The 21133-nt window shown below is 38.1% G+C and overlaps 1 pseudogene; it reads right to left on the bottom strand.

The window, feature by feature from the left end:
• Positions 1 to 8116: 8116 nt before the first annotated feature.
• On the bottom strand, positions 8117 to 8669 carry LOC120236418 (annotated as a pseudogene).
• Between the last annotated feature and the right edge of the window lie 12464 nt (positions 8670 to 21133).

Genomic DNA, 21133 nt, shown 5'->3' with positions numbered 1-21133 from the left:
TTTTTCTTGGGTATCATCCAAATTGTTCCAAACATATGAGTAGGTGCTTCTATACAGCTATCAAATTAGAGAGGAAAAAGTGGATACTTGTTTGTAAAGAGTGATACAGACATTCTGACACAGAAAACCACTTCCTTTCTCTTTTGAGTTCCAGTGTCCTCATAGAAGAAACAATGCCAAAAACCCAAAAATGTAGTGTATATGGGAATTAAGTTGTCATACAACTTAAACTTGTTTTGTACAATGAGCACCACTCTCTGACAGAAATATATAAGTCATCTTTCCTGGTATGTCTCAATTTATCAACTTTGTACATTATTATGTATCCATGACAAATCCCACAGCAAATTATAATAATCTAGAGGAGCCAGTACACACTGCAATTATGCTATTTTATTTTGTAGTTTAAAATTAGGTGTTATTTGCTTCATTATTATAAATACATATGTAGAGAAAAAGGAAAGGATAATACTGGGTGTTTTGGCCAAGTTTATCCACAATAGCTTGATTCAAGCAACTAGTCAGTTAAACCCTTTAAAAAATCACCTTTTTAATGTGTTATAGAAACAATCATACACACTATTTTATTATTGCATGACCAAACTGATTTATTCAATTTCATAGCCAATAAACATCCATTTTGCCAGGTATTATGCAAAAGCCAGGGGAATAAAGCTGAAGAAAAAGTCCCAAAGAATGGAGAAGGTTGCAGTAACTACCACTCGATGACTACAGTGACAAATGCTCTCCTTGCTCTGTCCTTTGACACAGTCAAAGCTGCTCTCTCTTAGCTTCAGTGCACAGCCCACCCTCTTCTAGTAGTACGTTATACAGAGCCTAAAATAGATGTAGAAACACATTAAGAGCTCGGTAAATAATTAAAAATATTTAACTTAATTTTAGATCTTAGTTTATGATGTGTACAGTGCTAAGCCTTTTAAATATTTATTGCATGTAATCAGTGTAATTACTGGAAACTGCCTCTCAGGGAAGAAAAGGGCCTGATTTATAGCCTTTGCTGATCTCCATGGCAAAAATATTCCAAGCATGGCTAATTTCAAACTACCCAATGGTTTAATAATTGGCCTGGAAATACCCTGAAAATCTAACAGTTGATCAAGATAGTATGGACTGACTCCAGTATACCACTGCATGCAATCTTCACAAGACTATGTAGTAGTATTAGAATTGTTTTATTATTATTATTATCATTTCCATTTTGCAGATAAGAAAATCGTGAGCATAAGGAAGTTAACTAACTTGTTAAGGGTCAGATAGTAAATGACAAAGTGAGCATGCAAATCGGGGGCTCTGTGAGGTTAAAAGTAGCACTGCGTTAAACTGATGATGTATTCCATTAACAAATATGGAGTAAGATGAAGAGTTGTTAAAATTCCCATTTGAATCTTTCCAGATGAACCAAAAGCATTCTAGATCTTGACTTCTTTCCCATTAGAACGTGAAGCCGTTATTCCCTTGCTGTGTGATCTTAAGTTCAGGATGTGTTTATCTTGCAGCTCAGAGCTGATTTAATTCATTGAAGGGTTTGCTTTCTACTTGAAAGTTTGACTATGGTCTCTATATGCAAATATTTCCTTACAGAATGATGATGATGATGATGATGATGATGATGATGATTGCAGCTCTTGGTGATTGGATGTTTACAATGTGCCAGTTGCTCTACACTCTATATGTTACATTTCATTTCATCCTCACAACCACTCAGTAAGGTAGGCATTATTATTATTCCTATTTTATGCATGGAGAAATTATAGCACAGAGGAGGTTAAAACATTTTTTCCCCAAGATCACTTAGTTAATAACCATCAGATCCAAGATTCAAGACACAAGCATGTTTTTTGTCTTTGTTTTTGTTTGTTGTTGTTGTTTGTTTGTTTGTTTGTTTGTTTTGAGCCTGAACTCCTATCCTTTTTAGTCCCTAGACATTGCATGCCAAAGGTGCCGGCTAATTTTATATTCCAGCAGCCCAACTCCATGTTATATTTCTGGAAGTACTTTTCTGGCACATTTTAAAAGTCCCTCTTCCCACCTGTCCACAGTTTGCTCCCTTTGTCTTACCTACAGATGTTCACTGTGAGCATAAGAGCTGGGATACCTCCTCATTACCCCAGTCCACCTCACTATAAACCTCCCATGCTGTCTGCTTTTAACCATTGTTCATAGACGGCACTCATAGAACTCAGTAGCGTTACTTGAAGGTTCATGTTGCATATAATAGGGTGGGAAACAAGTCCATGGGTGACTAGCTCACCCTCAACATTTGCAGGGGGCAACAACATTAAAGGAAGTCCACTTACCATTCATCTAAATATTTAGAATTATAAATCAAGCCAGTTAGCTGTTAAAGTTTTTTCTGTCTTTATAGTGCCTGTGGAGGTCACGTTTTAATATTAGAATTATTAAATTCTTCCAAGTTTCTCATAGTAGAGCAAGAGAAATAGCCCCTACCAAAGGGCTGCCCATTTTCTTCCCACTCCCCTCCAGCTCTCTCCTTACACAGATGATTATGGACTGTGACCTAGCCCCCACATTCAAGCTTGATCCCCCTCCCCAGCAGAGAGGTGCCCCATAGCCTTTCCTTGATTCTAGGGGTACACATGATGGAGCTGTGGCCCACCTCAGGAAGGCAGACCAAAGAAGGAGGCCTCCATAGGCCTTACATGTGAGCTTAAGGATGTTGGACAGGCAATTCCAGGACTCAGGCACCAAAAGGGAAGCCCTAAACCTGGAAGGGAGCCCGAGCACAGCCCTGCACAGCACAGGGCTCAGAGACAAATTGTCTCTTGCAGAGATCTAGTTAGTACTGATAGTAGAAGCTTTTGAATGTGCTCTTCCTGGGGCCCAAGATTGACCCTTTGAGCATTAATTTTGAATGATTCCAGTATTTGACAAAGAGACAAAGCAAGGTGAGGTAGCAATCTAATATTTATAAAATTACCATCATTATGAGCTAAATTCACCTTACCAGCCCCTGATGTCAACAAGACCAATATGAAGGTTAATGCAGTTTAATCCATTTTGGCTAATTGCTTATCATAAACATTATGTGTTCCAAAAGCAACTTCATTTTACTTTTTTAAAAATATTTTTAATGTTTATTTATTTTTGAGACAGAGAGTGGGGGAGAGGCAGAGAAAGGAGGGCAGAGGACCTGAAGCAGGCTCCACACTGGCATCACAGATCCCGATACAGGGCCTGAACCCACAAACCATGAGATAATGACCCGAGCCGACGCCCAGCCCAACCCACCGAGCCACCCAGGCGTCCAAGAACTTCATTTTAAATTAATAGAAGGCTCTTCCATGCTTTCTTATATACAAACTGACTTATTTAGGGCTGCCTCCTTCCAAAGCTCCTCTCTTGAATATGTAAATTATTTGAAAAGTTTTCTTTATTTTAGCTCACTTGAGCATAAAAGTAGATGATTTCCTAAGATTAAAGATTCAAAACAATTGAATAAAGCCATTACCTTGGCACAGATAAGGAGTGCCCATGGTTGGGAGCCCAGAGCCTGAGCTGGGGTCCGCTGCTATGTTGGGAGATCTCAATGAAGCAAATAGGCTAAGCTTCCACTGCTTTCTGGCATGGAAATTCTCCAACTTTTTTGTGCATCAGACTCACCTGGAGGGCTTGTCAAAAATGCAGCAGAGTGCTGGGCCCCATCTGAGAGCTTCTGATTCAGTAAGTCTGGGGTGGGGCCTCAGAGGCTGCATTTCTTTCATTCTTTTTTTAAATTTTAAGTTTATTTATTTATTTTGAGCTGTGTTCATGGCCTCAGGTTCATGAAGCTGACTCTGGTCCCCTCAGTAGTGGGAAACATGGTGGCTCTTATTCACCATGTGGCTCAGCTGTGTCTGCTCCTACTTCTCTTGCTGCCACCAACTACCTCGTCCTTTATTTGTGTCTTTCACATAGTTCTAACTTCCCCTTATTCATAGGCTTTCATGGCTCCTTCTCTGAATTTCTTCTAACTTCTTCTCCTGATGGCAACTGACTTATTCTTTCCCTTCATTAGACAGTGTGCTCCAAAACAGGTGCCAAACTGCTGATGAGAAGAAGCTACTCTGGCATTGGTCCAAGTGGGGACCAAGAAATATTTGGAAACACCAACCATTTCTTGAAGTCATCTATAAGGCTGTCTTATGTAGAAATCATTACAGTCAGGTGTATTTTCAGATTCATTCAACTTTCCTAGACTATTCTTTCTCATAACCATTATTTAAATCTTGTTATTGAATATTATAAACTATCATATAAACAGCTAATATGTGATATATTGAGATAGATTCTGGGGAACTTAAGAGTCTGGAATATGAAGGATAATTACTTTTTACTGTTTGCCCTTTGACACACTTTGATTTTTATCTTGTACACATTTTTATTTTTAAATTTAAAAAAAGGAAGAAGGGCACCTCTAGGGTGCCCTAGAGAGTCTCAGTAGGTTAAGCACTGACTCTTGATTTTGGCTCAAGTCTTGATCTCATGGTTGTGGGATCGAGCCCTGTGTCAGGCTCTGCTATGAGTACAGAGACTGCTTCGTGTCTCTCCCTCTTTCTCTGCCCCTTCCTCTCTCAATCTCTTTCTCTAAATAAATACACATAAAAAAGGAAGAATATGGTTTGAGGACACTGCAGTATACCTTCTGTAGATGATAGGAATGTAACAAATTTTTGTGCAATTGAATATTACTATGTAATACATGCACAGTTTGTTAAATCTATCTCATTGCGATAGAAATGGGTGTAATATAAATAAATGCTCAGATACTAGATTTACTTATTGAACAATGCAGTGATATTATAGACTTAAGCACATGTAACAGAAATTTCAATATTTCTGATGAAATGGTTATGCAGATCTATATTTGCCAAAGGAATTCATATGGAAAATGATTAGGCTGTGCTTGCTTTTGGTGGAGGGGGGAGGGAAGGACACGGAGAGCTTTCTGAAAAATCATTTCCAATTGAATAAGTTGACATTTCAGATAGGAGCTTTTTCGTGGAATGTAATTACAACGACCACCCTCATTATAATGCACTAGCACACTGTAGTTATTTCATACAAAGAAGAGAAAAGATGTTCTTAGAACTTTTACCAATTATATTTTCTTTTTGAAAAGAATAAGAGAACTTGTCTATTTTTTTCTTCTAAAGAACAAGATTGCCTTTATTGAAGAGCAAGAGGTGGCTAAGGAATTTTTATGCCTGAACATGAGCAAGGAAGTATGTTCAAAATTCATTGCTGCACTCTCACACAGATAAAAAGTTATTTATTTATTTACCATTAATTAATTAATTAATTAATTAATTTATAGCATAGAGCCCAACACAGGGCTTGAACTCACGACCATGAGATCAAGACATGAGCTGAAATCAAGAGACAGATGCTGAACTGACTGAGCCACTAGGTACCCCCAGGTAAAATGTTAAAATCGACAACACAATACTGTACTGTTACTTATGAATTCAGTGATATGTAATTAAAGGAAGCAAAATATGAATTGGTGACACTCCAAAGTCAAGAGAGTGGTTGCTTCAGGGGAGGTTGAGGAATGAAGGTAAAAAGGGAAAAACAGGGCACTTTAACTTTGTAACAGTAATTTGTTTCTAAACAAATTAAATTGACAAAACTGAAATTTCATTATTGATTTTTTATTATTAAAAAGAAAAAGTAGAATGGAAGCAAATATAAAATGTCAGTATTTATTCATTTGGGAGGTTGGCTTAAGAGACTTTGTTATGTTATCTATTGTACTTTTCAAAAATGTTTCATTAAAAAACGACAAGGAAAACAAGTAAATAGATTTGCTCTATCTACAAAAAATGTAGAAATGCACCCTTACTATTATCAATTATTAGAACAAGTAGTGTATGTAATAATTCGAATGAGGTATTTCTAAACAGTGGTCAGTTTTTTTTGTTTTTTTTTTTTAAAGTTTATTTATTTATTTTGAGAGAGAGCATCCATAATTGAGGGGGAGGGGCAGAGAGAGCGGGAGACAAGAATCAAGCAGGCTACACGCTGTCAGTGCAGAGCCCACTGTGGGGCTCATTACTACAAATGGTGAGAACATTGCCTGAGCCAAAACCAAGAGTTGGATGCTTAACCAACTGAGGAACCCAGGTGCCCCTAAACAATGTTCAGTTTTTATTTTGATCAGTTGAAAGTTTCAAGGGAATAAACAAAAGAAACCCAAGGGAAATAAAAGCGACAAATAAAAATATATACTTTATTTTTTAAATAAAACCATCTATAGTTCAATGTCTCATTATTTTATATAGCACTAAGGGGACAAGGTATAGGTGAATATGGCTGTTAGATATCAACAATCTAAAGATGAATCCAGATTCCAAAGGTGTTCAAATGTAAAGCAAAACAAAACAAAAACAAAGTATATCTTAAAACTGGTAAAATGCAATAAGCTAGTGTTCTAGATCTTCTATCTCAAATTACCCAACAAAGAATGCATGGAATTTTAACGGAAAAATTTATTAAAGCTAGTTAAAACTCTTTAATGAAAGAAGACCTAAATAAATGGGGAGATACACTATTTTTGTGATTGGGATGACTTAATATTATAAAGATTCCACTTCTACTCATATCTAATCTATAAATTTAATGCAATTCCAATCAGAATTCCAGAGAAGCTGGAATTTTAAGGAGCTTGAAAAGCTTATTATAAAGTTTATATGGAAAAATAAAGCCTAAGTAAGGCAAATGTGGAAAAGAAGGGATAGGAAGGCTGTATCAGTAAGAAAATATATTCAGACACAAATATCAGAAAACTCTACTATTGGGACTTACACAGACAGAATGATTTGACTCATGTGTCAAGCCTAGAGGCAGTCTGGGATTAATACTGGCAGCTAAACAAAGCTGTAAGGCACCAGGCTCTTTGAGTTTCTCTGTCCTGATATTCTTAATATGTAGACCCCATGCTTGTCACCTCAGACGTTTGCTCCTCTAGGCCTCATATCTACATTCTAGGCAAGAAAAAGAGGAAATGAGATGAATGGCTCTTTCATAGTACTCCTTTTTACTTGGGAAAAGATACTGTCCTTAGGGAATTTTGCTTCCATCTCATTATTTATACCTGTACCACATGGCCAATCCTTGCTACAAGAGAAGCTGAAAAAAATAAATATTTTTGGCTAGGAATGTTGCTATTCCAAACAAAATTGGAGTTCTGTTTTGTAAAAAGTAAATGGAGAATGGATATTGGATAGGTAATTAGGAGGGTCTTCTTTAATGGGTGACTTAATCTTCTGGTAATAAACAAACAACTAAACAAACCATCAGTGTACTTCTGGCACAAGTCAAACTAGCTGGCCATGAGATAGAACAGGAAAAGAAAGGATAGTATGAAATGGAAAGGGATGGGATTGGAAAGATGGGATGGAATAGAATAGAATAGAATAGAATAGAATAGAATAGAATAAAATAGAATAGAATACAACACAATACAATATAATACAACACAACACAATACAAGACAATACAATACTTAAAATAGACCCATGTATATATGGGAACTTATTATTTGATAAAGGTGGTTCCACAAATCAGCAGGAAAAGGATGGATTGTATAATAGATGATATTTGGAAAACTGGCCCACCATACAGAGAAAAATAAATGGAACTTTATGTCACCCCATATATAAAGGTGACTTCCATATAGATTAAAGACTTATGTGTAAAAGTGAATAGCAGAATATGCGCAAGAGGGGAAGGACTCCTTAAGATCCCATGAGACTGTAAAAAATAGGCATGGCTACATGAATTTTAAGGATTTTTATTCAATGAAGGACAAAGGAGATAAGAAATTTATATTTGGTTGATCATTTGGGAGAATATATTTACAAAGTTAAAAAGTGACAAGGGATTAATATTTAACAGTGCTGTCCCTTAGAACTTTCTGTAATCAAGGAAATGTTCAGTGTCTGTGTTCTCCAGTAAGGTTGCCACTACCCACATTGGGTTACTGGACATTTGAAATGGGGATAACATAACCAAGAATTGAGTTTTTAATTTTAATTTTAATTAATTAATTTATTTTTCTATTTTAACTTTTATTTTCATATATTTTATGCAGAATTTACTTCCAGGCCATAAGTTTTTGTTTCTTCTGGGATATTTTTTTCTTCTGTGCAACTTCCTCTTCTGGTTTAGGAACAATCTGCTCTTTTTCAGTGAGGATCATCTCAATGTGACAGGGAGAGCTCACGTATGGGTTAATCTGACCGTGAGCCCTGTAAGTTCTACGCCACATCTTGGGGGCTTTGTTCACCTGGATGTGCTCAATGACCAGAGAATCTACATCTGAACTCTTAAGTTCAGCATTATTCTCTGCATTTTTAAGCATGTGCAGTAAAAATTCAGCACTCTTTTTGGGCCACTGACCCTATGTCCAGCCCTGGGCCAGGCTGTTTGGCCTGGGCACACCTACCAACTCCACCGTTGTAGTGTTGGAACAGGACACATTGCTTTTGCAAAGTGACATCTTTCAGATACTTGGTGGCTTTTCAGATATGCATACCCTTGGTGGCCTGGGCAGTTTCATTTGTGTTCTTAAAGTGAACATGAAGATTTGAACCTCTTGATTTGCATGATTTTGTCGGGTTTTCCAGGTCAAGTGAATAGTGAGCCATTTTCAGAGATCACCTCAGGCCACTTAGGGGAAGAGGGAGTTTTTAATTTTTAAATTAAAAAAATTTTTTAATGTTTTTTTTTTTTGAGAGAGAGAGAGAGAGTGAGCGGGAGAGGGGCAGAGAGAGAAGGAGACACAGAATCTAAAGCAGGCTCCAGGCGCTGAGCTGTCAGCACAGAGGTGACGTGGGGCTCAAACTCATGAACTCTGAGATCATGACCTGAGTTGCAGTCTAATATTTACCCCACTGAACCACCCAGGCACCCTTTAATTTTTAAAATTTAATTAATTTAAATTTAAATAGCCACATGCTGCTAGTGGCTACCTTATTGGACAGTACTAGACCTAGAATATTCAAAGAACTCTAGCAAATCAATGAGAGAAATACAAAAATGTCCAATAGAGAAACATAAATAGGTTGATAGAATGGGAAGCCCAAACGGATAGCAATTACAGAAGTAATTGGAAAAATGCAAATTAACATCATAACATATTATTGCTAAAAATGTATGAAGTCATAGAATACCAAGTGTTGGTGAGGATGTAGGGAAAAACAATCCGCATTTACTGCTGAAGGTTAGGCATAGACTGATAGCCATTTTGGAAAACTGCCTGGTGAAATCAGGATGCATATATCAAATAACGAATCAGTTCATCTCATTTTCTGTAGAATAGCTCACGCTGTCATCAAGAAGGTACATGATTGGGGCACCTAGGTGACTCACTCATTTAAGCATTCAGCTCTTGAGTCCAGCTCAAGTCATGATCCCAGGGTCATGGGATTGAGCCCTGTATCAGGCTCCATTCTCACCCTGGAGCCTGCTTAAGATTCTCTCTCTCACTCCGCCCTCTCCCCTTCTTGGTGTGTGCTCTCTCTCTCTCAAATAAAAAAAAGGAAAAAGAAAAAAAGATTAAAAGTTTCATGATCAGAGACATCCATCATGATGTTATTTTTGACGGTAGAGATTTAGAGGCTATGTAAATTCATGATGGTAGAAATGGAGAATTAGAGTGCAGAGGAGGCATACTATGGAATACTATAGTCAGAAATAATAAACCAGAACTACATACAGCAACAGAGACAGAGCTTAAAAACCTAGTGTTTGGTGGAAAAGGCAGGAAACAAATTGAAATGTGTGGCATAATCCTATTAATGTATGTTTTCAACATCAACTGACACAGAAGTAGTATTACATTTTTCAAGATACTCAGATATCCAAGGGCACACACCACACATATTACTCTTGGTAGCTATGCAGGGGGAGGATAGAAAGATAGCAGGGAGCAGGAATGAAAGAGTAACGAAAGAAGTCTGCTGCAAAAATGACTGATAATAGTATGCCATAAACGAAAGAATATGATTAACTTAGCTCTTTGCACCTGATGTCCAAAGGAGAGCAAAGGGAACAAAATATAACCTGGTAAACTGAATTTCCTGGATCATCTAATCATTATCAGTGGCTTTCTTCATACTGTGCATATTTTTATGAGCTAAATAGAAGCATACTTTGTGTTCTATTGCCTCTTTTGTGTCAGCGCTTGCTTTAAACACAAGCGTGCTTATAATTCATTATATTGGGCTCTACTGGTTTATGTGAATTCCACCAGCTGCTGTTGCTTTTGTACAACAGAATATTTTATGTTCCACTCCAGTATTTCCCTAAAGAACATAATGCTTTGTAAAACCTCTATTGCAGAAACTATGTAAATACTGAATCGAAACTATAAGAACTAAAGAGCAAAAGGGTCCAGAAGAACAGAGCAGGTGACAATTCATAGGCGCTCATGGTAGCTGCTCTGGGTGCAGGTTTAAATACTATTCTTTCAGACAAGGTTCTCAGCCGAGTGTATTAGTTAATCCTCTGAACCTGAAATGATTTGCATAATCATGTGGCTGGGCCTGGGATTTGATTCCTATGGCAACTTCAAAGCTTTTTCAGGTTCGTTCTTTCTTTTTTTGCTTGCTTGCTTGCTTTCTTTCTTTCTTTCTTTCTTTCTTTCTTTCTTTCTTTCTTTCTTTATGTCTCTCTCTTTTACAATTTTTTAGTAATGGATTTGTGGGGTTTTTTTTCTTTATGCAGAAGCTGATCTTGTAAATCATCACAAATTGAAAAGTGTTCAGAGCTGCAAAAGAAAATAATCGGACACTGTTGTGTTTTACCGCACATTCCCTAAGGCATTATCATGACCTCTTTATAAATTGATTTACCTTCTTGTTTTTATTTTACTGACTTCTTAAATAAATGACCTCCCCCGAAATAACATGTGACACTTCAATTTCAAAACTATATCATTAAAATAATGGAAATTAATGTTTATATGGATTTCCAAACTGTAGCCAGAAAAGCAGTTTCTTCATTTCAACCTTTATAAAGTTTTCCTCTTCTGCAAAATTAGAAGAGGAAATTGCCTCTTTAATACTGGCAATAATGACATGTTGGCAGAAGTTTTAGGTATGCAAACTTACTTTCACGAACTCCCATTAATACCAATTCTCACCCTACCTCCAAAAAAAAAAAATCCAGTGAAATGTAGCACGTATCTGACTTAGGCTATTAAGGATAGAGCCTCAGTAACTAATCAATTTAAAAATTAAAAACAAACAAACAGAGGCACATGAGCGACTCAGTAGGTTAAGCATCTGACTTCAGCTCAGGTCATGATCTCACAGTTTGTGAGTTCGAGCCCCACGTTAGGCTCTGTGCTGACAGCTCAGAGCCTGAAGCCTGCTTCAGATTCTGTGTCTCCCTTTCTTTCTGCTCCTTCCCCACTCATGCTCTGTCTCTCTCTGTCTCTCAAAACTAAATTAAAAACATAAAAAAGCAACATTGATTTAAAAACAAACACAGTTTCTTAACTGACAACATTAGTTTGCATCTCAAACCAGGGAAATTAAAAAAAAAAAAAAGAGTTGCAGAGAATCCCATACATCCCTGAACTTTGAAATATTTCTAAAAAAAATGTTTTTGCTGCTACAGCCTTGCTAACTTTAGTTTAAATATAAGTTACTACAGGGGCGCCTGGGTGGCTTAGTCGGCTAAGCGTCCGACTTTCGCTTAGGTCATGATCTTGCGGTTCATGGGTTTGAGCCCCGCATCGGGCTCTGTGCTGACTGCCAGCTGAGAGCCTGGAGCCTGTTTCAGAGTCTGTCACTCCCTCTCTCTCTGACCCTCCCCTGCTCACGCTGTCTCTCTCTCTCTCTCTCCTAGAGATAAATAAAACATTAAAAAAATTAAAAAAATATATAAGTTACTACAGCTTGCATGTATGGAGGATCTTTGTGGTTTTCTATTTGGTTGGGTTTTTTTTTTTTCTGTGTGTCTTTGTTTTGTTCATTCTTTTGTCATTGATTCATTCATGTCCTCAAGCAATAGATTTGATATGATGAGATGAACATTTCAGAAACATCATTCTGCCTGCAGAGTGAGCATGGAGAACAATTAAATCTGTCAGATATCCCAACAAAAGCTGAACTAGAGTCATGCAATAAGAATAGAGAAAGAGGATTTATGTAAAAGGTAAGTTCACAAGATAGCTGGTTGATTAGCTGTTGGGAAATACGGGAGTAGGGATTGGGGAGAGCAGTTGACAGCAGCTCTACTTGAATTTTATTCATGGTGTGCAATGATACAAAGGGCTACTGCATTAGTCAGGTTCATTGATACTAGTTACTGTTACAATTCCAAATCTCAGTGGCTAAGCACAATAAACATTTATTTCTCTCATCTCACAGTCCAAAACTGACAGGTTTTGCTCCACACAGTCTTTCAGGGATCCGGGCTGACAGAAGTTCTACTATCTTCAATTCCTGGTTGCCCTTGGGTCCAGACAAGGGATGGCAGATTGCAAAGAAAGCATGTTTGTTCTCAACTGCCTCTGGGTCCACTCATGGTTCACTGCACAGAACTCAATCACCCCATCTAACTGCAGGGAAGGCTGAGAAATGAGGATAGGCTAGGTGCCCATAAGTAAAATGAAACAGGCTTGAGGAACACATTGGAACATCTCTGCTATAGTTGCCAACCAAAACTCACTTAATTTCCAGAAGCTGAGCTCCATGTTAGTAGATGTAAATGTAATACTGAAACATTTGTGTTCCATTTTTCTAGGTTGAAGAACATCCAAAGGTTGAGCAATCATTTGGAGATTCGATATTTACACTGTTGTATGTTTTCACTTATATCTAAGAAAGTCTAGTCCCATTGTAAAGGCTATGCAATCACCCGTGTAAACCCCCCAAATAATTCTGCCATCACTTTAATTTTCTGGGAAAATGGGTTTTGATTGTACATCTATAACTCCATGTTTTCTCTTTCAGCGAAGTATCTGTCATCTCAACTAAGATGACCATATTAGTTACCTAATACTGTTTAACAATTGCTCCAAAACTTAGTGGCTTAAAATAAAACAATCTTTTGTTGTCTCTCATGGTTCAAACGGGCCAGGAATTCAGACAGGACACAGTGGGAAGCATGGTGGCTGTATCTGGGGCCTCAGCTGGAAGACTACAAGTCTTGGGAGTAGAGTCATCTGAAGGCTTGTTTGCTCACATGTCTGGAAGTCAATGTTGACTGTCAGCTGGAAGTCTCAGTTCCCCTTTCATAAGCCACTTCCTGTAGGCAGGTTTGAGTTTCTACACAGCAGAGAAAATGGGTTCCCAGGGCAAGTGTCCTGAGAGAGCCAGAGAGAAGCTGTATCCTTTTTATAGCCCAGTCTCAGATGCCACATGGCATCTCTGCCATCACTCCTCACTGATGAGAGCTGTACACGACCCATCTGGACTCAAGAAAAGAGTATCTAGATTCCATCTCTTGTAGGGAAGAGTATTAGCTACATCTCTCAAAGAACATGGAGATAGGCTAAATACATTTTATTATCACGTCACAATGACCGACTCCTTTTAAAATGGAAAAGAAGCTCAAATCCCCAGAAAGCTTTGGTGCTCAACATTATTCTTTCTTACCTAGTGTGCTTGCATGGTCACTCTTCAAAAACAAGTAAAATGTAAATGAATGAGTAAATCTCCAGTCCTTTGTAAGTTGTCAATGAAAAAATCTCTTCTTACCCAAGGTTACTAGCTTTTTGAAGGTAATAGAGAACATGTAATAGAGATAAAGCAGTAACATTAAAGTAACTGTCATAGTTGCTTCTCGGCCTTTTGGCTAAGATCAAGTGTAAAGTAACTGTCATAGCTAATTAATGAGGATTCTTTGAGTTGCAAGTGACAGAAATGAATTTAAGCTAGTTTAAGTAGACAAGAACTCATTTTCTCATGAATCTGAAAAGTCCAGGGCTTCATATGGATTCAGTTCATAGCTGGATTCAGGAACTTAAAGGATGTTGTAAGACCTTTGTCTCCTCCCACTCTTTTCTTTGCACTGGTTTACCCCCAGGGAGGCTCTTTTCTTGTGGTGACAAAGATGGGTCCCCAGTATCTTCAGACCCAGTCTCTAGTGCTTGTGATATCAGGAGATAAGCTTCCCCTAAGCATCTTCTTAGCATTCCTAATAATCCCTGAGAAAGATTTTGGACCTGTTTGGGTCAGATGGGGGGACCCACTGAACAAGTCACTGTCCTGGTGTGTTTTAGTCAGGATTCTCAAGAGAAATAGAACCGATAGGTATGGAGGTCAAGAAGTCCCAAGTATTGCAGTCCACAAGTTGGAGAACCAGGAAAGCTGATGGTGTAATTCAGTCTAAGTCCAAAGGCCTGAGTAATGGGGTAAGTCCCTGTCTGAGTCCAAAATCCCAAAAACCTGGAACACTGAGGTCCATGGGCAGGAGAAGATGGATGTCTCAGCTTAAGCATAAAGAGACAGACAATGTGCCTCTTTGATTTGTGCCCTTGATGGGCTGTATGATGCCCACCCAAATTGGTGAAGATGATCTTCTTTACTTGGTCTTCCCATTTAAATGCTAACCTCTTCTAGAGGCATCCTTACAGACATACCCAGAAATAATGTTTTAACTCTCTGGGCATCCCTGAGCCTCGTCAAATTGGCAACTAAAATTAACCATCATGAGTGGATGGGAAAACTTAGCCAGCTGGAATCATACCCCAGTGACAGGAGAGAGGAGGTCTAATGATTGATAGCCCCATCCAGTGTCAGAGGAGTAGTGCCTGAGGAGAACAGAATGGCTGTGATACCAGATGGCAGGGGTAAGTAGCTGAGTTGCAGAAACAGCCGTGACCAAAGGTAGTATGTTTTCATGCCTCCTCAAACATTAATCTAGAATTTTGGTAGAGTTGAACGGGAAGAAGCCAACCTATCAAATCATAAGTTAGAAGAACCAAATAAGCAACCTCCTGTGTTCTTATGCTGTCAAGTGGGGTGATTAAAATATTTCCACTTTTTTCATATCTATATGTTCATTGCTACTTTATCTTTGAAATGGAATGGTTTAACCTCAGTCTTTAGCCTATCCTGAGGGTTTATAGGTCTCTTGTGGAAAGCTGTATTAAATCACAAAGGAAAACCTACCTTCCTTATCCTGTTGGAATATAATTTATGAGTTCATGCTTAGATGTTTTATTACTATATATTATAAATTTTATTAGTGCTTCCATTAATATTGCCAGTCATAAGTCATAAAATCAACTCTGGGTGTATCCACAGACTTTTATAAAGCTCTTTCTGAATCATTAGTTTTTCTGTAAATCATATACAACATTTATGTAAAAATGTGGCAATTCTCTTGGTTTTGGTTTAGCATTTTTTTAGAATAGAATCATAGCTATTCAGAATTGTGGGAGCTCTTGGAAATCATTTGGTTTCACTCTGCTTCTCTATGTGAAATGTAGGCAGTCTGTATATTGAGTAGAATGAATAAATCTAGTCTATAATGTCATGCTGCTGATAAACATACTACCTCACAAGATCCTAGGGGTTAATTTTTGTTGTTTGTCCTTGTTTACTTTTGAGACAAATTCTAATTATCATAAATTTCTCCTAGTTTGTTTTCCTTTCAGCTGCACAGAACTAGCATATACATGACAGTTGCTTAATTCCTCATTTTTAGATTACTATGGGTTCCCTGGGGCTTCTTCAGGCTTCATATCCTCAGTTCTGTCCAACTTTCCTTATGTGGCATAGTTTCCACAGCCACCTCTATCTTGACCACTTGACTTTGGCTATGTTCCAGTTGTCATTGGGGGTAGTTGTTCATCATGTTACAAATCTACCAGCCCCTCTGCTTTCTGGTCCTCATTTATACAACTTATTTATAGCAATATCTCTGGAGACTGTCAAATTATTTCCTGCAGTCCAGACACCTTATTTCAAAGCCTTTGCCTGACCAAGGCAAACTAAAAAGAAAACAAGAAAGAAAGAAGTAAATGAGATGAGTTTTATCTGGAATTTTCCCAAATGGGAACATTTGGTCACCAGTCTATGATTTGCAGCATCCTCTTTCTTCTGACTTAAAAAATTTTTTGAGACTTTTCCCGACTTTGATCATTTGATCATCTGGTCTTTTTCCCTTCTCCCTAAGCCATCAAAGACTATAACAAAGTTTCATTGATCTCTTCCACAGGTTCTGTTAGGATCCTTGGATGTAATTGTAGCAGGATAATATTTTGAGATGTCACCTAAGATTTTTCCTTTCTGAGTTTCTTTTACTCTTTGCTCTTTATGCATTTAGTCAATGCATTCATTGCCTCAGGGAAAGGTTATTACAGCAGAAAAGCAGAGAAAAGTCTTTTTAAATTTCTAAAGCTTGTACCTTTGTATATAAAATAAACTCTAGGACCAGAGGGAACTCAGGCCATAAAAATTAAGTGAGGAAAAATTATGTTATCTGTAGTCAGGGTCTGCTTTTCTCAATCCTGACACACACTCTGCTTCCCTTCCTCTCCACCTGTGATTTATTGAAATAAATAAATTTGTTCACTGGAGAAAGTGAGAGGAGAAACACTCAATAAGTTTGGAAATCCAAGAACAGAGGGGAAGTGTGGGCACTCCTGGGAAAGAGACAAGCATGAGAGTGTTCTTATGCCTGGAAGGAGAAAAATGAGTGAAATGCCTAAATGATGTATCCAGGTGACCCAGCACAACCTCACAAATCCTTACTCTCCCAGTGCAACTTGGGGAGTGACACAATGATTTCTCCTGAGCCTGAGAGTAGCATGGAAGTGGTAAAAGTCATGCTAACATGGAGACTTAAAATAGAAATTAATGAGTGCTAGAAAGGCAGCAAGAAAGGTCATACAGGAATTGTACTTCCGTGTGTCTCTCTAGCATGTCTTCTGAGGGAGTCATGGAGGTGTGCTGCTCAGATCCCCTTGAAAGACTTATCAGTCAAGCTGTAAAGGGCAAAATTAGCCAGTGTGCTCCATCTGCTTCAGTCTTTAAGTTCTGCTTCACTTTTTAAGTTAAGGACTCCCTTCCAAGGTAGCCCCCCAAGCGAATGACTGAGCATGGTTAGGGTGTCAGCCATTTCTGCCCTGAGTGGGTGTCCTCCTGGTCAATCTTTGCTCCTGGCCAACTCATTATCTTAGCCGAGACTGTGAGCCCTTCATCATGGTCTGAGGCTCTTCCTGGTCTATACTGTTTACTCCTCAATTCATCTCTAAATTTTGTTCTAGTTAACCTTCACCAAACCTTGCCCTTCTAACTTTGTCTCAGCATCTGTGTTGCACATTACCTAAATGACACAAATTTTCAGTAGCAAAGGCTTTAATTAAAACACTAGTAGCAGTATTTGTTTTTACTGACATGCATATACAGCATGTATATGGCTGAAGTCCATCCAGTATAGAGAAAATCTGTTTGTAAACTTTTTTAATGTCTTTTAAATTTTATTTTTATGTTTTATTTTATTTTTGAGAGAGAGATAGACAGAGCGTGAGCAGGGTAGGGGCAGAGAGAGGGAGATACAGAATCCAAAGCAGGCTCCAGGCTCCAAGCTGTCAGCTCAGACCTTGACATGGGGCTCGAACCCACCAACCATGAGATCATAACCTGAGCTGAAGTTGGATGCTTAACCGACTGAGACACCCAGGTAAACTTTCTAATCAAACTTTTGATTGACAGAGTTGACTGGATTTACTAGAGGGTAAAAACGTTCCCAGCGCTAAGACCTTGCATTTGAGAAACTTATCCACAGCTTGAAAATGGTTTATATTCTTTAAAGAAAAAAATTTACCTGTGGCAGTAATCAATGTAGAAAACCTCATGACATCATTAATTTACAGTACTGAAACTAATGACTGTCATTTACTGAGTACTTACTATATGGTAGGAAATGTGCTAAGCATTTTACATACATCATCTCATTTAGTTCTAGAGGCTGATGTCTAAACAATATTAATTCATGAATTAGTTAATTTGCTCTTAAGAGTTTCAACTTTAGCCAGAAAGTACATTAGCACTGGAACTGGAAATTGCTATCCTGGCTATATAATGAATGTATTCATTCAAATGTTAATGTATAATGGTAGATCTTGGAAACAGAAATATTATTACTTATATAAGTATTTATTAGCTTACCCCACTAAAATGTACAGCACAGGAGTAATTATGCTTAACTGACTGAGCCACCCAGGCGCCCCATACACAGAAGTAATTATGAACTTTCCAGCTATATTATTTATTTAGAAAAATACTGTTTCTAAAAACATTTTTAAATTGTGGGTTGGAAAATTATGATACAGTAAATTTGTGTTTGATTTGTACCATTTCCACCCATGTATTTCTTTTAAAATCTGACTTCTTACTTCACAAAGTAAGGTAGGAAAACATTGTTTTTTCATAGAGAAATATCAAGGTTGAGAAAAGTTGCCTAAGAGTGGAGTTAACACTCTCAGATCCCAACTAGGGACCCTGATTATTTTGAATGTGTTTGGATTTCATCAAATGCTTTTTGTGTCATTTGATATTACCATATGATTTTCCTTCTTTAGCCTGCTTAATGTTGAACCATCCTCACATATTAGAATAAATCCAATTGATATGGTATATACTTCATGTCATGTTCTTCTTTATATACATTGTTGGATTAGATTTGTTAATATGTTGAACTTTTGTATCTAAGTTCATGAGAGGTACTGGTCTGTAGTTTTCTTTTTTGGTACTGTTTGTCTGGTTTTGGTATCAAAGTAATACTGGCCTTATAAAATGAGTTGAGAAGTGTTCCCTGCTCCTCTATTTTTTTAAAGAGCTTGTATTAAACTGATGTTGACTTTTTAAAATGTTTTGTTGAATTCTCCAGCAAAACAATCTGGGGCTGGAGATTCTATTTTGTAAACTTGAGGTTTTTTTTTAAAAGTGTATTTATTTATTTTGAGAGATACAGAGACAGTGAAGTGGGGAAGGGGCAGAGAGAGGGAGAAAGAGAGAGGATCCCAAGCAGGCTCCATGCTGCCAGCACAGAGCTGGATGTGGAGTTTGAACTCACAAATCCACAAGATCATGACCTAAGTTGAAATCAAGAGTCAGACACTTAACTGATTGAGCCACTCAGGCACCCCTCTTTTCTGTAAACTTTTTTTTTTTTTCTGAGAGAGAGAGAGAGCACGAACAGAGGAGGGTCAGAGAGAGAGGGAGATACAGAATCTGAAATAGGCTCCAGGCTCTGAGCTAGCTGTCAGCAGAGAGCCTGACGCGGGGCTTGAACCCATGAACCTTGAGATCATGACCTGAGCTAAAGTTGGACGCTTAACTGACTGAGCCACCCAGGCACCCCTGTAAACTTTTAAATTACATATTCCATTTCTGTAGTGGGTAAAGGACGGTGCAGATTATCTAGTTCATCCTGGTTGAGTTTTGGTGTTTTGTAGTTCTCCTTTCAGCTATTTTATTTTTTTTAGTATAGTTGACACATAATGTTTCAGGTGTAGAGCTTAGTGATTTGCCAAGTTTATATATTATGCTATATTCACAAGTGTAGCTACCATTTGTCCCATTACATTGCTATTCCAATGTCATTGACCATATTCTCTATGCTGAGCCTTTTATCCCCATGACTTATTCATTCTAAAACTGGAATATTGTATCTCCTGCTCCCCTCTTTTTGGCTTTTTTAAAGGGAAAGAGGAAGACACTCAATGAGAGGGCCACATATAATGTGAAGATCTGAGCAGTAATTTGATTTTGCATTTACATTTATAGAATGTAAAGTATTTTTTTAATGTTTTATTTTTGAGAGAGAGATAGAGACAGCATGAGCAGAGGAGGGTCAGAGAGAGAAGGAGACAAAGAATCTGAAAACAGGCTCCAGGCTCTGAGCTAGCTGTCAGCACAGAGCCCGACGTGGGGCTCGAACCCATGAACAGTGAGATCATGACTGAGTTGAAGTCGGACACTCAACCAACTGAGCCACCCAGGTGCCCCTAGAATGTAAAGTATTTGATGCTTAGGAGTTAACTTGTTAAACATTTTTTTAAGTTTATCCGTTTATTTTGAGAAAGTGAGAGCATGAGTTGGGTAGGGGCAGAGAGAGAGAGAGAGAGAGAGAGAGAGAATTCCAAGCAGGATCCACACTGTCAGCACAGACCTCGATGGGGGTCTTGAACTCACAAACTGGGAGATCATGACCCAAGCCAAGATCAAGAGTTGGATGCTCAACTGACTGAGCCACCCAAGTGCCCCAGGAATTAACATGTTAAATGGACTTGTTAATCAGGAATCTAAACAACTGCAAATGCAATGTTGAGGGCTTTGTTTGTTTGCTTTTCTTTCTTCCACCCTGAATTTCTGATTTTCTGGGTCCTAGTTTTAAATTATTGAAAGTAAGTGATTCCATTTTGAAGATAGAAATTAAGTATTTCAAATAGGGGATGCCTGGGTGGCTCAGTCAGTTAAGCATCCGACTGGCTCAGGTCACATTCTCACAGTTCCATGAGTTCAATCCCCAGTTGGGCTCTGTGCTGGCAGTTCAGCTTGGCACTGCTTCAGATTCTGTGTCTCCCTTTTTCTCTGCCCTTCCCCCGCTTACACTATGTCTGTCTCTCAAAAATAAATAAACATAAAAATTTTTTTTAAGTATTTCAAATAGAGGAGACTTCATGGGAGGAATTGATTGCACAAATGACAGAAAACTGAAAGAACAAAAAGACCATTATGAGGTAGCCCAAAGATTAATACCTGCAAGAAATCAAAGGGAAGACGTGATGCTACGAACCCTTGGTGCGAGAAGGACACATGTGGCTGGTGCTCAGGGTTCTGAAGGGGGCTTCAGGGGAGCAAGATGCCTAAACACACTGGACACTTATTTGTCCATCAAGTGATAACTTTAGAGGAAGAGGGGCAACTAATCAGCGACATAGTAGAGCCATTTCAGGGAAGACCAGTCAAGAAGAGCATTATTTAACAGACCTAAGCCTGAAATAGGGTATTACAGAAATCATAATAAAGGTATAGCTAGAAAAGAGATCATTCAGCTGGAAATTGAAAGTGAATGTCTATGGCACCTTGTACTGAATGTCAGGAAGCTATGAATGTAGCACAGGTCTCAGCACATTTGTTTA

Source organism: Hyaena hyaena, unplaced genomic scaffold, assembly GCF_003009895.1.
Source record: "Hyaena hyaena isolate Hyena2069 unplaced genomic scaffold, ASM300989v1 scaffold_154, whole genome shotgun sequence".
Taxonomy (NCBI): domain Eukaryota; kingdom Metazoa; phylum Chordata; class Mammalia; order Carnivora; family Hyaenidae; genus Hyaena; species Hyaena hyaena.
Note: the sequence above shows the minus strand (reverse complement) of the source record. Positions and strands in the feature narration are given on the sequence as shown.